At 43.9% G+C, this 13618-nt stretch overlaps 1 protein-coding gene and 2 long non-coding RNA genes across 4 annotated transcripts in view; 1 reads left to right on the forward strand and 2 right to left on the reverse strand.

Annotated features, from left to right (window-relative positions):
* LOC121005948 overlaps nt 1–10884 on the reverse strand; it is an 18691-nt gene extending 7807 nt beyond the window's left edge. The window contains exons 1-2 of the long non-coding RNA XR_005779987.1: nt 10870–10884; nt 8336–8339 (exon numbers count right to left, since the gene is read on the reverse strand). This is a non-coding gene — a long non-coding RNA (uncharacterized LOC121005948). The remainder of the gene's footprint in view (nt 1–8335; nt 8340–10869) is intronic.
* RECQL5 (RecQ like helicase 5) overlaps nt 1–13618 on the reverse strand; it is a 104336-nt gene that overhangs the window by 53813 nt on the left and 36905 nt on the right. The gene's annotated exons all lie outside the window — the stretch shown is intronic.
* Nucleotides 7265–9490, forward strand: LOC121005947. The gene is made up of 2 exons (XR_005779986.1): nt 7265–7485; nt 8972–9490. It is a non-coding gene; the product is annotated as an uncharacterized LOC121005947 (long non-coding RNA).

Genomic DNA, 13618 nt, shown 5'->3' on the forward strand with positions numbered 1-13618 from the left:
TCTGCTTCGTGAAAGAGAGCCAAGCCCCGTTCCGGACAGCAGAGACACTGAGCAGTAACATGATTGATAATGCTCCGTGCCTCTCTGTGACCTTTTTACTACAAAATCACACTGAGATAAAGTTGTCGCCGTGATTTTGTAGCCACAGAGAGGCACGGAGCATTATCAATCATGTTAATGCTGCGCGTCTCTGCTGTCCGGAGCGGGGCTTGGCTCTCTTTCACGCAGCGGATTCCACGCAAGGGATCCGCTCGTGTGAAAGAGCCCTTAGGCTCCCCAACGAACAGACTGTTCTCTTTTGCAATTAAGGCATCTGTCAGCAGATTTGTACCTATGAAACTGACTGACCTGTTTGCAGCTGTCCCATGTTCATATGTGCCCGCATTGCTGAGAAAAATGATGTTTTAATATATGCAAATCGGGCAAGTGGACCACCACTGTTGAAGACAGTCATTGGCTGCAGCAGCACAAATGACCCCCATCATAGGGGCAGTATACTTTTCCCAATGCAGAGATCTGATCTGTGCAAGCACTGGTGAATGTGCAGGGATTGCAGGGCAGAAGAAAGTGAGGATATCTAGCCCTGTCACTTAGGGGATGGGAGAGTAGCTAATTGAATGGTGGCTGGGATGCAGTACTCCGAAAGGCTAGGTCTGCCCCTCTGTGCTCCAAACGCCCAATTAGAATATTGAATAAAGCACATATTTCTCTAAAACAGGGCCACAGATTTGAGCTACACTTAAAGGGGTTGTCCCATGAAAAATATTCTACAGTTTTCAAACCAGCACCTGGATCTGAATACTTTTGTAATTGCATGTAATTAAAAATGTTGTATAGCCACTGAGTTATTCAATAAAATGTACCTGTATAGTGCCACTTAATTTCTTATTTCTTTGTCCTGCTCACTGAGATGGCCGCACATGCTCAGTTTCATCTTTCAACTGCCTCCTGAGCTGTGATAGGGAGAGCAAGGACACTCCTCCTGAGCTGTGATAGGGAGCTGAGACACGCCCCCTGAGCTGTGATAGGGAGAGCTGAGACACGCCCCCTGAGCTGTGGCAGAAAAGACACTCCCCTTGAGCTGTCAGCAGAGCAATGCATGGGAGATCTCTGGACCCATGTGAGGTGCAGTGCTGGTTCTAGCTTTGTTAGAAAGATATTGCCATGGACTATATGATGTCTGGTTTAACAGAGTTCATCAAGCTGACAGATGCTCTTTAAGTGGAACACAAAAAGGGGTGAGGAGAGGGAGAGGACAAAAAAGATTGGGGAAAGAGAGGGATGCAAAACAAGAAGAAAGAAAGTAGAGAGGAATAAAAAGAGGAGCAGAGATAGAGAATGGGAAGAGATATGGAGAAAAGAAGGAGGAGACAGAGAACAGAGTGAAAAAAGAGGAAGAGGGGAAAAGAAACATATCACATCACACTGCAGAGAAAAAAGGGGGTCAGTCAGCACATCCCAAAGCGCAGGGGCACGTTGCTATGGCTGACAACAAGACTGTTGAACAAAACAAGCAATGCAACAGCTCACTGCAAACAAAATAAAGTACAAAATTGCATCATAATAGCAAATACTGAACTAATAAGTTAGAGATACTTGGCAAATCGTTTTGTACAAAATTATTTGAGCCCGTCTGCCGCACGTCAAGGCAATCTCTAGTTAGATGGGTTCCTAACACTAAATATACAGGGAGTGCAGAATTATTAGGCAAGTTGTATTTTTGAGGATTAATTTTATTATTGAACAACAACCATGTTCTCAATGAACCCAAAAACTCATTAATATCAAAGCTGAATATTTTTGGAAGTAGTTTTTAGTTTGTTTTTAGTTTTAGCTATTTTAGGGGGATATCTGTGTGTGCAGGTGACTATTACTGTGCATAATTATTAGGCAACTTAACAAAAAACAAATATATACCCATTTCAATTATTTATTTTTACCAGTGAAACCAATATAACATCTCAACATTCACAAATATACATTTCTGACATTCAAAAACAAAACAAAAACAAATCAGTGACCAATATAGCCACCTTTCTTTGCAAGGACACTCAAAAGCCTGCCATCCATGGATTCTGTCAGTGTTTTGATCTGTTCACCATCAACATTGCGTGCAGCAGCAACCACAGCCTCCCAGACACTGTTCAGAGAGGTGTACTGTTTTCCCTCCTTGTAAATCTCACATTTGATGATGGACCACAGGTTCTCAATGGGGTTCAGATCAGGTGAACAAGGAGGCCATGTCATTAGATTTTCTTTTTTTATACCCTTTCTTGCCAGCCACGCTGTGGAGTACTTGGACGCGTGTGATGGAGCATTGTCCTGCATGAAAATCATGTTTTTCTTGAAGGATGCAGACTTCTTCCTGTACCACTGCTTGAAGAAGGTGTCTTCCAGAAACTGGCAGTAGGACTGGGAGTTGAGCTTGACTCCATCCTCAACCCGAAAAGGCCCCACAAGCTCATCTTTGATGATACCAGCCCAAACCAGTACTCCACCTCCACCTTGCTGGCGTCTGAGTCGGACTGGAGCTCTCTGCCCTTTACCAATCCAGCCACGGGCCCATCCATCTGGCCCATCAAGACTCACTCTCATTTCATCAGTCCATAAAACCTTAGAAAAATCAGTCTTGAGATATTTCTTGGCCCAGTCTTGACGTTTCAGCTTGTGTGTCTTGTTCAGTGGTGGTCGTCTTTCAGCCTTTCTTACCTTGGCCATGTCTCTGAGTATTGCACACCTTGTGCTTTTGGGCACTCCAGTGATGTTGCAGCTCTGAAATATGGCCAAACTGGTGGCAAGTGGCATATTGGCAGCTGCACGCTTGACTTTTCTCAGTTCATGGGCAGTTATTTTGCGCCTTGGTTTTTCCACACGCTTCTTGCGACCCTGTTGACTATTTTGAGTACAAGCCACCCTTAGGGCTCATTCACACAAGCGGATGCCGTGTGGGTAATCTGCTTCGTGAAAGAGAGCCAAGCCCCGTTCCGGACAGCAGAGACACTGAGCAGTAACATGATTGATAATGCTCCGTGCCTCTCTGTGACCTTTTTACTACAAAATCACACTGAGATAAAGTTGTCGCCGTGATTTTGTAGCCACAGAGAGGCACGGAGCATTATCAATCATGTTAATGCTGCGCGTCTCTGCTGTCCGGAGCGGGGCTTGGCTCTCTTTCACGCAGCGGATTCCACGCAAGGGATCCGCTCGTGTGAAAGAGCCCTTAGGCTCCCCAACGAACAGACTGTTCTACAGTTCTACAGTTTTCAAACCAGCACCTGGATCTGAATACTTTTGTAATTGCATGTAATTAAAAATGTTGTATAGCCACTGAGTTATTCAATAAAATGTACCTGTATAGTGCCACTTAATTTCTTATTTCTTTGTCCTGCTCACTGAGATGGCCGCACATGCTCAGTTTCATCTTTCAACTGCCTCCTGAGCTGTGATAGGGAGAGCAAGGACACTCCTCCTGAGCTGTGATAGGGAGCTGAGACACGCCCCCTGAGCTGTGATAGGGAGAGCTGAGACACGCCCCCTGAGCTGTGGCAGAAAAGACACTCCCCTTGAGCTGTCAGCAGAGCAATGCATGGGAGATCTCTGGACCCATGTGAGGTGCAGTGCTGGTTCTAGCTTTGTTAGAAAGATATTGCCATGGACTATATGATGTCTGGTTTAACAGAGTTCATCAAGCTGACAGATGCTCTTTAAGTGGAACACAAAAAGGGGTGAGGAGAGGGAGAGGACAAAAAAGATTGGGGAAAGAGAGGGATGCAAAACAAGAAGAAAGAAAGTAGAGAGGAATAAAAAGAGGAGCAGAGATAGAGAATGGGAAGAGATATGGAGAAAAGAAGGAGGAGACAGAGAACAGAGTGAAAAAAGAGGAAGAGGGGAAAAGAAACATATCACATCAGACTGCAGAGAAAAAAGGGGGTCAGTCAGCACATCCCAAAGCGCAGGGGCACGTTGCTATGGCTGACAACAAGACTGTTGAACAAAACAAGCAATGCAACAGCTCACTGCAAACAAAATAAAGTACAAAATTGCATCATAATAGCAAATACTGAACTAATAAGTTAGAGATACTTGGCAAATCGTTTTGTACAAAATTATTTGAGCCCGTCTGCCGCACGTCAAGGCAATCTCTAGTTAGATGGGTTCCTAACACTAAATATACAGGGAGTGCAGAATTATTAGGCAAGTTGTATTTTTGAGGATTAATTTTATTATTGAACAACAACCATGTTCTCAATGAACCCAAAAACTCATTAATATCAAAGCTGAATATTTTTGGAAGTAGTTTTTAGTTTGTTTTTAGTTTTAGCTATTTTAGGGGGATATCTGTGTGTGCAGGTGACTATTACTGTGCATAATTATTAGGCAACTTAACAAAAAACAAATATATACCCATTTCAATTATTTATTTTTACCAGTGAAACCAATATAACATCTCAACATTCACAAATATACATTTCTGACATTCAAAAACAAAACAAAAACAAATCAGTGACCAATATAGCCACCTTTCTTTGCAAGGACACTCAAAAGCCTGCCATCCATGGATTCTGTCAGTGTTTTGATCTGTTCACCATCAACATTGCGTGCAGCAGCAACCACAGCCTCCCAGACACTGTTCAGAGAGGTGTACTGTTTTCCCTCCTTGTAAATCTCACATTTGATGATGGACCACAGGTTCTCAATGGGGTTCAGATCAGGTGAACAAGGAGGCCATGTCATTAGATTTTCTTTTTTTATACCCTTTCTTGCCAGCCACGCTGTGGAGTACTTGGACGCGTGTGATGGAGCATTGTCCTGCATGAAAATCATGTTTTTCTTGAAGGATGCAGACTTCTTCCTGTACCACTGCTTGAAGAAGGTGTCTTCCAGAAACTGGCAGTAGGACTGGGAGTTGAGCTTGACTCCATCCTCAACCCGAAAAGGCCCCACAAGCTCATCTTTGATGATACCAGCCCAAACCAGTACTCCACCTCCACCTTGCTGGCGTCTGAGTCGGACTGGAGCTCTCTGCCCTTTACCAATCCAGCCACGGGCCCATCCATCTGGCCCATCAAGACTCACTCTCATTTCATCAGTCCATAAAACCTTAGAAAAATCAGTCTTGAGATATTTCTTGGCCCAGTCTTGACGTTTCAGCTTGTGTGTCTTGTTCAGTGGTGGTCGTCTTTCAGCCTTTCTTACCTTGGCCATGTCTCTGAGTATTGCACACCTTGTGCTTTTGGGCACTCCAGTGATGTTGCAGCTCTGAAATATGGCCAAACTGGTGGCAAGTGGCATATTGGCAGCTGCACGCTTGACTTTTCTCAGTTCATGGGCAGTTATTTTGCGCCTTGGTTTTTCCACACGCTTCTTGCGACCCTGTTGACTATTTTGAATGAAATGCTTGATTGTTCGATGATCACGCTTCAGAAGCTTTGCAATTTTAAGAGTGCTGCATCCCTCTGCAAGATATCTCACTATTTTTAACTTTTCTGAGCCTGTCAAGTCCTTCTTTTGACCCATTTTGCCAAAGGAAAGGAAGTTGCCTAATAATTATGCACACCTAATATAGGGTGTTGATGTCATTAGACCACACCCCTTCTCATTACAGAGATGCACATCACCTAATATGCTTAATTGGTAGTAGGCTTTCGAGCCTATACAGCTTGGAGTAAGACAACATGCATAAAGAGGATGATGTAGTCAAAATACTCATTTGCCTAATAATTCTGCACGCAGTGTACCTGTTATGTGCCATAGCGGCTATCATATAATTCAGAATAAATAATTTTGTACAAAACGATTTGCCAAGTATCTCTAACTTATTAGTTCAGCATTTGCAATTATGATGCAATTTTGTACTTTATTTGGTTTGCAGTGAGCTGTTGCATTGCTTGTTTTGTTCAACAGTCTTGTTGTCAGCCATAGCAACGTGCCCCTGCGCTTTGGGATGTGCTGACTGACCCCCTTTTTTTCTCTGCAGTTCGTGCTGGAGGTGTGGCAGCCTCCCCAGTCGTGCACTCCTGACCAGCTCGACTGTCCCACAGGTTGATTTTAATTAGTGTTAGTATATAGCTTGGCCTGCTCCCCCTCACTCACTGAAGCCATCTGGCACCAGGAGAGAGATAGTGTGTGGACTCTCATTGCAGTCCTTGGTGACCATGTGGCGCCAGGGGTGGTGTGGAGTGGGCCCGGCGTGCATGCTGGTAACTGCTTTCCCTGGATATAATGGAGGCCATTTTGGCACCGAAAATGACAGAAAATTCAGGCGGGCCCAGCATGTAAGTGGAACCTGCACTTTCTGAATTATATGATAGCCGCTATGGCACATAACAGGTATATTTAGTGTTAGGAACCCGTCTAACTAGAGATTGCCTTGACGTGCGGCAGACGGGCTCAAATAATTTTGTACAAAACGATTTGCCAAGTATCTCTAACTTATTAGTTCAGCATTTGCAATTATATCACATCAGAGCCCCACATATGCAGCAAAGATTTCAGCATTTACATCAAGCATATCTATAGATCTCCGTTCACTCAACAGATGCCAATTATGTCCTTTGGCGTCCGTGGGTCTTGTATAACTTTAGTACACACTTTTTGCTATAAAGAATAGTGTAGCAGACTAAACCAAAATATTCAGTCGGAGGTAAACTTTGGGAACCTATCCAACATATAACTTCAACAGAAGACTCACACATGATGTGAACAAAGCCTTAAATGCTCCTTTTTATCAATTACTTAAAGGGCAGCATGGTGGCTCAGTGGTTAGCGCTGGTGCCTTGCAGGGTTCGAATCTGACCAAGGACAACATCTGCCTGGAGTTTGTAAGTTCTCCCCGTGTTTGCGTGGGTTTCCTCCCACACTCCAAAGACATACTGATGGGGACCTTAGATTGTGAGTCCCACTGGGAACCACCTGATGCTAATGTCTGTAAAGCGCTGCAGAATATGTCAGCGCTATATAAGTGCATAAAAGGAAAAAATAAAAGTACAACAAGAGGAGCTGTGTATTTCAAAAAAGAGCATAATGATGTATGAAAAATCCACGAAAAGGATCCAATTCCTCATGTTAGGATTTTCTTTTCTCCCGGTGATGTAATAATTATAGTGGTAGTAATAGCAGGAGATGCCAGTCGGATCAGTCTGGCTGCACTGCAAAATGTGGAAGAAAACAAAGTCTGTGGGCTGCATCGACATCTCTAGGCAGACCCAGCAGTCCTGCTGAGGCAGCGGCGCTTCTGTCCAGGATCTGCAAGCCAAGCACTAGTCGCCTAACATCACCCAATAGCAAATGCAGAGCAACAGGGCTCATCTATAGCGGGGATTGGCCTGCTCCTCATACAGCTTCATCTGGAGGCAGCCGTAAAACATTAACCAGGACTGGGCGGAGGAGGAAAGCAGTCCAGGAAGGGAAAGCGGGGCTGTAAAAGGGGCCTAAATCTGCACAACAAAAGAGAGGAGACCCGAGGAGACTCAGCGTGAGAACAAGGTAATATCATTGTGTCTCATGTGGTCACATTGTGAACCTTGCCTCTGTACAAGGACAGTGTAACCCCTTGATTGCCACAGCAATATCTACAGCTCTACACTGCTTCTCTGAAGGGCTGCACAATATAGTTATATACAATAGCATTTAAAGGGGTTCTGCAGTATTTTTTTAAACTGATGATCTATACTCTGGATAGATCATCAGCATCAGATCGGCGGGTGTCCGACACCCGGGACCCCTGCCGATCAGCTGTTTGAAAAGGCAGCGGCGCTGGCAGTAGTGCCGCGGCCTTCTCGCTGTTTACCGCAGGCCCAGTGACGTCAAGACTAGTATCAATTGCCTGGGCAGGGCTTAGCTCCATTCAAGTGACGTCCCTGGGCCAGTGGTAAACCGCGAGAAGGCTTCTCAAACAGCTGATCGGCGGGGGTCCCGGGTGTCAGACCCCGCCGATCAGATGATGATCTAAACTGCTGTTACAGCAACCACATGAAAACTGCAGTTTGGAGAGGACTACTATAGCAAAGTGTTGTGGGCATGCTCTGTGCCCTCTGCAGAGGTCATTGTGCAAGGAAGGGGAGTAGATAAGCTGTGACCACGATCGATTGTGAACGAGGATCCTGTGTTATCTACAGGTGTAATCCTTTCTGAGATGAAGAGATGACTACTGAACAGAAAGTGTCAGCCTATTATGAGATGAGGTGGCTAGAATAAAAAGCTGCAAGATTTCCGATTTAATTATTATTTTTTAAATATAGATTCTGGCATGGAAAGAAACATCAAAAAGTGTCAAAAATAGGTTTAATGTATAAACTTGATTAAAGGGGTTTTCTGACTTTTTTATACTGATGACCTATCTTTTGGATAGATCATCAGTATCTGATCGGTGGGGTCTGACACCCGGGGTCTCCGCTCATCAGCTGTTCTCGCAGCTTAGCCTTAGCTTAGACCGGTGACGTCACGTTCATCAGTCACATGTCCTAGGCACAACTCAGTCCCATTGAAGTGAATGGAGACGAGCTGTGATACCAAACACAGCCGCTATACAATGTACGGCTTGGTAAGTTGCGAGGAGGCCGCAGCCTCTTCAAACAGCTGATCAGCGGGGGTCCCAGGTGTCAGACCCCCACCAATCCGATACTGATGGATAGGTCATCAGTTAAAAAAAAAAAAGTTGGAAAGCCCCTTTAAAACAGTAATTCATTTTCTGATGATATATTAGGGCTTGTTACAAATAAAAATAATGTGCAATATATATCTAATGTAGATCAGAATCCTACAGCAAATCCTGGTACATGGCCACGTCTATGGACACCATACACAAACTCATCTCACTGGAAGCAGACTGGTGTTCTAAGTATTTTCCTAAATGTATTCAAAGAAGACCTGGAGACTATAATAGAGATCATAGAGTCCTCGCATGTCAATGTTTTTGTCAGCATGTAAGATCCCTAAGACCACCAATCAATAAGAATTTTTTCCTTTACAGGATGGGACAAGACACAGCCCAGATCTTAGACCCTTCAGCTCCCATTTTGGAAAACATAAAGAACCGAATACTGGGGGATGACTGGGCTCTGGGAGGTCTTGTGGTAATCGGATCCTTCTGCCTTCTGTTCCTCATATTCCTATTGTTTGCCTTCGTGTTCAGCTGTTGTCACTGCCAGAAACGCAAATCAGCATATCGATAAGATTAAAGACCAGGATTTACCGGTACACACCTTTGTAAAACATGAAATAATATAACGGGGAGGAACATAAGGAACTACGGGGAATAAAAGGTGGGCAATGTCCGATATGAACTACAAAAAGATTAGAAAGAAGACAGGCAAGGCATGGAGAACATCAGGTCTCATGGAAGATTGTACACAATGAAGAAACACCCACAGGACTGGTCGGTGGCTATGGTTGATGACAAAAGAACCTGAAATCACACCAAGGTTGAGCCCCCGCAGTTGAGATTTTGTGTTAGATTTGTATGAAATGTAATAAAATGGTCGAAAGAAGATCGAAGAACGTAGACAACTGATTTAAGCACAGAGTGGTTGAAGAATCTCTGGGCAAGGAAGTGTTCCTTCGAGAGGCTCAGGTTCTGACAAAACTGGCAAAGAAGGAACTTATCACTTCCTGCTAGGGAAAAGTCCTATTTGGTTTTATTCCCATGATATGTGCCCAATAGTAACAGCAAAATGTAGGAATGAGGGCATGTTCTGTATAGATAGACCCTCCGATGCAGACATCATATCATGACACCTTTCTATGTCACATCTGCGGCATAGCAGCATAGATTGGCCCATCACAGATGATACCAGATGTGCGTGCTCTTGTCTTACAGTTTGCATTTGGAGTGGAGAGGGGTTCACCCGGTACTTGTGGACGTGGCACCAGTCAAAAGCTGGAACATCTGTGCTGTTCCATTGCTGCAATTTTTGGGTACCTCTTAAAAGGGGTTGCCCAGATTCAAGGGGAAACCAGACAACTCAAGGCATCGACCTGTAATAAAGAACAGATGATTACCTACCTGACAGATCCCGCCAGGTTCTCCTAGCAGGGCTCTGCTGACCCGGCTGCATCACGTTGACGAAACATGACCGCTGCCAATCACTGGCTTCTTCAGTGCACCACTGAGGCAAGTGATTGGATGCAGAGGTCCCGTGTTGTCGACATCACTGCATCCGGGAGAACAGACTTTGCCAGGAGAACAGGAGCAGAGGTGCGGGGTCTGCTAGGTAAGTAATCATCTCTTCTTTATTACAGGTCCATCCCTTGAGTTGTCTAGTTTCCTCTTGAAACCGGACAACCCCTTTAAATTATTTTCTCTGGTGGCCCAAAGGTCCCCGGTATGCACTGAAGTGTTAGCTAAAAATATACTCTCCAGAACATACCCATTTTGCAAATGAAAACATTTTTAGGTACACCACGTTGGACAAAAGGCGCTTACAAAAATGTATAATTTAGCCTCATTGTTTAGAATGATTATTCTTCTACAATAAATTTTCAATCAATATCACTGTACTATTATTTTCATTTGACAATGATGGGACCATATCTTCCAACATCAAGGACTAGACTATAAAATGCATGGCAGGTAAGGTAACACTTGGGGGGGGGAAATCTAAAACTTTCTACTGTGACAGGAAAATTAAAAGTAAAGTTAATGAAAATATAGGTTGTAATTTATTATTAGATATACGCCAATTTCTGCCCAATATCTGTAGCAGATTCGGTCACAAAAGGGATTTGCGGCCGAATCTGCGACTTTTCGCCGCTCACGCCAGGTCTAATAAGGGGGCAGGCCGCCCAGACCGTCTCATTTATCATTTTCTATGCCTATTCTATGCCGGTCTGAAACAAATGCGCTCACCGGGAGCAGGCAGTGACGAGAACAGCCGCTGGGGGCCTTCATCGGGCTGTTCTCGGAACTGCCTGCTCCCGATGACCGCATTCGTTTCAGACCGGCTCGCGGCACAGGTAAGGGCTTACCTGTGCATCGCCGGACTTGTGAGTCAAGATGGCAGCCCGCATGTGTTTGCTGGCGAACACTGCGAACTGGCCATCACTGACAGTAATGGCCGACTGCTCTCCTGCATTACCCTCCCATCCTTGCTGTATGTGCCCGCTGGATTACATAAAGGAAGACTTTTATGGTGAGTGCCATGCTTTGGATCTCTGAGCACCACCATATTATTCTGGCACTGATCGCTAGTGTGTTTTCTCTTGTAAAAGGACAGTGCCGGCCTTTGTTTTAGGATAATTTGCAACAGTATGGCTTAAAAGACAAATACTCACCACCAAGGCCAACGTAACATATCCACAATGCACAACTGCTTTTCACCATAAAACCACACATATATTGAGCTGTGTGAACTGATCAATCCCAAATGCATAACATATGCAAAAATAGCTGCCAAACAGAGAGAGTTAAAGGGGTTGTCCAGGACCAAAAAAAAGGTCTTTCCCCCAAACATAGCACCACACCTGTCCACAGGTGGTGTGTGATATTGCAGGTCAGCCTCAATCACTTCATTAGAGCTAAGCTGAAGTACCAGACACAACTCATGGATAGGTGTGGGCCATATTTTTCTAATCTTGGACAACCCCTTTAACATACAAGGTATACAACAGTATACAGCATGCCCCACACAGTTGTGTTCAAAATAATAGCAGTGTGTTTAAAAAAGTGAATAAAGCTCAAAATCCTTCTAATAGCTTTTATTTCCGTACACACAAATGCATTGGGAACACTACACATTCTATTCCAAATTAATACATGAAGAAAAATATCAAATTTGTGTTGTTCCTCTAAAAAAAAATTAAGAAAAGTGAATATTAGACTGTTCAAAAAAATAGCAGTGTTTGTATTCTTCTTTACAAACTCAAACATTCACTATATAAACTGAAAAATGTTTGAAGATTTTGCTTTCCTTAGAATCACTGAGATAATATTTAGTTGTATAACTGCTGTTTCTGAGAACTGCTGAACATCTGTGTTGATGGAGTCAACCAACTCCTGGCCCCTGTGAACAGGTATTCCAGCCCAGGATGATTGGACTACAGTCCACAGTTCTTCTCTATTTCTTGGTGTTGCCTCAGAAACTGCATTTTTGATGTCACCCCACAAGTTTTCTATTAAGATCCGGGGATTGGGCGGACCACTCCATAACGTCAATCTTGTTGGTCTGGAACCAAGATGTTGCACGTTTACTGGTGTGTTTGGGGTCGTTGTCTTGTTGGAACACCCATTTCAAGGGCATTTCCTCTTCAGCATAAGGCAGCATGACCTCTTCAAGTATTCTGATGTATTCAAACTGGTCCATGATCCCTGGTATACGATAAATAGGCCCAACACCGTAGTATGAGAAACATCCCCATATCATGATGCTTGCACCACCATGCTTCACTGTCTTCACAGTGTACTGTGGCTGAATCCAGTGTTTGGGGGTCGTCTGACAAACTGTCTCCGGCCACTAGACAGTCCACAAAATGTCTCTTTAGGCCGGTCAATGTGATCTTTGGCAAATTGTAACCTCTTCAGCACATGTCTTCTTTTCAACAGTGGGACTTTGCGGGGCTTCTTGCAGATAGCTTGGCTTCACATAGGCGTCTTCTAATTGTAACAGTACTCAATGGTAACTTTAGACCTTCTTTGATCTTCCTGGAGCTGATTGTTGGCTGAGTCCTTGCCATTTTGGCTATTCTTCTATCCATTCGAATGGTAGTTTTTCGCTTTCTTCCATGTCTTTCAGGTTTTGGTTGCCATTTTAAAGCATTTGCGATCATTTTAGCTGAGCAGCCTATCATTTTCTGCACTTTTTTATATGTTGCCCACTCCAATCAACTTTTATATCAAGGTACGCTGTTCTTCTGAACAATGTCTGGAACGACCCATTTTCCTCAGAATTTTAGATAGAAATACACTGTAACCAGCATGTACAACATTTGCTGCCTTCCTTCCTTAAATAAGGGCAATAATTGCCACCTGTATTTTTCAAAGAATGAATGACCTCACTCATTGAACTCCACACTGCTATTATTTTGAACATGCCCCTTTCAATAAGTGATTCAATTACAGAGAATCAGCAGCATGCATGTCATGACTGTTGGATTTCTATTACTCTACTACACCTGCTAGTAAATTATTTGCCATGTAGAAATATTATTTCTACCAAAAACAGTGCTTGATCAGGTTAGTGATGTCTGACTGCTATCATTTTGAACACAACTGTATTTGATACCTTTGACAGATGAAAGGGTTTTTTCCAGGACTTAAGATAGGTCTTTAATATCCATTTGGTGGGGGTTCAACTCTTTACAGCCACGGCGATCAGCTGTTTTCACACGCTCAGGCACCAGAAGTACACAGCTTCGTCCAATGTGCAGCGGCTATGCCTGGTTACGGGACCAACACTACAGTTACCAAACATGGCTGTGTCGTTCCTGTGCCTGTGTAAAACACCGATTGGTGAGGGTGCCAGTAGTTGGACACCTTCTGATCAGATACTGATGGCATATCCTAATGACAGATCATCAGCAAGTACTGGAAGACCCTTTAGTCTGTCAATGGCATCAAATACTCACATTGTGGGGTATTCTATACACTGTGTTTTACGTTGTACGTAAATTATCTGTCTGGTGT

Source organism: Bufo bufo, chromosome 6, assembly GCF_905171765.1.
Source record: "Bufo bufo chromosome 6, aBufBuf1.1, whole genome shotgun sequence".
Taxonomy (NCBI): domain Eukaryota; kingdom Metazoa; phylum Chordata; class Amphibia; order Anura; family Bufonidae; genus Bufo; species Bufo bufo.